Below are 2500 nucleotides of genomic sequence, written 5' to 3'. Positions count from 1 at the left end.
AGTAGCCCAGCCTATGACCAGTAGCCTAGCCTATGACCAGTAGCCTAGCCTATGACCAGTAGCCCAGCCTATGACCAGTAGCCTAGTCTATGACCTGTAGCCTAGACTATGACCAGTAGCCTAGACTATGGCCAGTAGCCTAGACTATGGCCAGTAGCCTAGACTATGGCCAGTAGCCTAGACTATGGCCTGTAGCCTAGCCAATGACCAGTAGCCTAGACAATGACCAGTAGTCTAGTCTATGGCCAGTAGCCTAGACTATGACCAGTAGCCTAGACTATGGCCTGTAGCCTAGTCTATGGCCAGTAGTCTAGCCTATGACCAGTAGTCTAGACTATGACCTGAGTGATAGAGAAACTGACATATGTTGTAGTCCTCTGTGACAGTAAACTGGAGACCTTTGAGTTGTGGAGACATTTGATGACATTTTAGAGACCAGAACTACTCATGCATTCATCAGGGACATACTGCAGGGCTCCAGACTGCGACCAAATGCTCGCATTTTGCAACCAAAATTTGAGAGTGTGCGACTGAATTTTACATCCAGTCGCACATTTGCGACCAGCAAATTTGCCCCCGTTTTTTTACACGTTAAATGTCGAAACGTAGGTACCTGAGCGCGTAAGCGCAAGCTTATCTGTCCTCTCTGAAAACTGACAGAGAGCGGTGCTCCGACACAAACACACACACACTCGCACACACACACGCAGAGGTACGATCGGCGCAAACTACGTCGGCTGTTTGGTTGAAGTCACAGCGAGTGATGCCGATAAAGTGGTTTCAAGTATGGTTACAGTTTTTAAAAACTATGATATTAAAAAAAGTCACGGTGCTTCCTCTGAGACAAGCAGCAGGCTCAACAGTGTGCAACTGTGCCCTGGGGACTGACTGACAGGCTGAGGCTCTGTGCCCTGGGGACTGACTGACAGGCTGAGGCTCTGTGCCCTGGGGACTGACTGACAGGCTGAGGCTCTGTGCCCTCGGGACTGACTGACAGGCTGAGGCTCTGTGCCCTGGGGACTGACTGACAGGCTGAGGCTCTGTGCCCTCGGGACTGACTGACAGGCTGAGGCTCTGTGCCCTGGGGACTGACTGACAGGCTGAGGCTCTGTGCCCTGGGGACTGACTGACAGGCTGAGGCTCTGTGCCCTGGGGACTGACTGACAGGCTGAGGCTGGAAGGCAAGGCAACTTTATTTCTACAGCAGCTTTCAGCAACAAGGCAACTCAAAGAGCTTTACATGAAACATTAACGAGCAATTAAAAACGGTCATGATGAAAATACAACAGGCTAAACAAGTTACAGTGAGTAAGAAATGAATTATTATTCAATTTAATAGGTTGTAGGGATGGGTTTGGGAGGAGAGAGGGAGGGGTTTTATTTTTATTTTTGTTTAATTTCTTTAGAGTGTAACATATTCTAATAAAATAACATAATGTTCTGAGTACATAGGAAAAATAAGTTTGGAATTATTTTTACAACTGAAATAATTGTTTTGTAATTACAGAGGGAAAAAAAAAAAAAAAAAAATGTACCATAATTTCAGGTATGTGTACCAATATTGGTTCAGATGCGAAAGGTACCCAACCCTAAGGGTAGGAGCCTAAACAATGCATGTTTAATTTTAAGGTGAATTCATTGTAGTTGTAGACCAGAGTTGGTATATTATTTTAAATATTTAGTTTACTGTCATGACAGCGATGGGGCCTTCTATGTTGCATCTTCAAAAGTGACACTGAATTTGAAACAGCACATTGTAATTTCTGCATCTATTATCAACATATTTATTAGTAATACAGTGGAAATTAGTAGAAATACGAATATTTGGTTAGCATGTAGATTTACGGTGTGTGCCCCTAAATCTTCTGGTTGCGCTCCTAAAATTTTCAGTAGGGGGCCACTGTGCTCCTCGTGAAAAAAAGTTAGTCTGGAGCCCTGTACTGCACACGTGAATCAACCGTTAGCTCGACGTTAGCTCGACGTTAGCTCGACACAAAGCAACCCAGAGTTAAGAAACCAGAAGGCTCCGTGTTAGGGGCTGACATTTTCCTAAAATTCCAACTTCTTTTTCCTCAAAACATTATCAACACAAATCTACGAAAATGTCGAAAAAAGCCTCCTCTATTTGAACAGCTCTCTCTCTCTCTCTCTCTCTCTCTCTCTCTCTCTCTCTCTCTCTCCCTCCCTCCCTCCCTCCCTCCCTCCCCTCTCCCTCCCTCCCCTCCCTCCCCCTCTCTCTCCCTCCCTCCCTCTCTCCTTCTCTCTCTCTCTCTCTCCCTCCCCCCTCTCCCTCTCTCTCTCTCTCCCTCCCTCTCCCCCTCTCTCTCTCTCCCTCCCTCCCTCTCTGTCTCTCTCTCCCCTCTCTCTCCCCCTCTCCTCTCTCTCTCTCTCCCCCTCTCTCTCTCTGTCTCACTGTCTCTCTCTCTCCCTCTCCCTCCCTCTCTCTCTCTGTCTCTCTCTCTCTCCCTCCCTCTCTCTCTCTCTCCCTCTCTCTCTCTCC

The 2500-nt window shown here is 47.0% G+C and overlaps 1 protein-coding gene across 2 annotated transcripts in view; it reads right to left on the bottom strand.

Annotated features, from left to right (window-relative positions):
* plod3 (procollagen-lysine, 2-oxoglutarate 5-dioxygenase 3) overlaps nucleotides 1–2500 on the bottom strand; it is a 41024-nt gene that overhangs the window by 35807 nt on the left and 2717 nt on the right. The gene's annotated exons all lie outside the window — the stretch shown is intronic.

Source organism: Perca flavescens, chromosome 19, assembly GCF_004354835.1.
Source record: "Perca flavescens isolate YP-PL-M2 chromosome 19, PFLA_1.0, whole genome shotgun sequence".
NCBI classification, from domain to species: domain Eukaryota; kingdom Metazoa; phylum Chordata; class Actinopteri; order Perciformes; family Percidae; genus Perca; species Perca flavescens.
The sequence above is the reverse complement of the archived record's forward strand: the minus strand, read 5'-3'. Positions and strand labels throughout refer to the sequence as shown.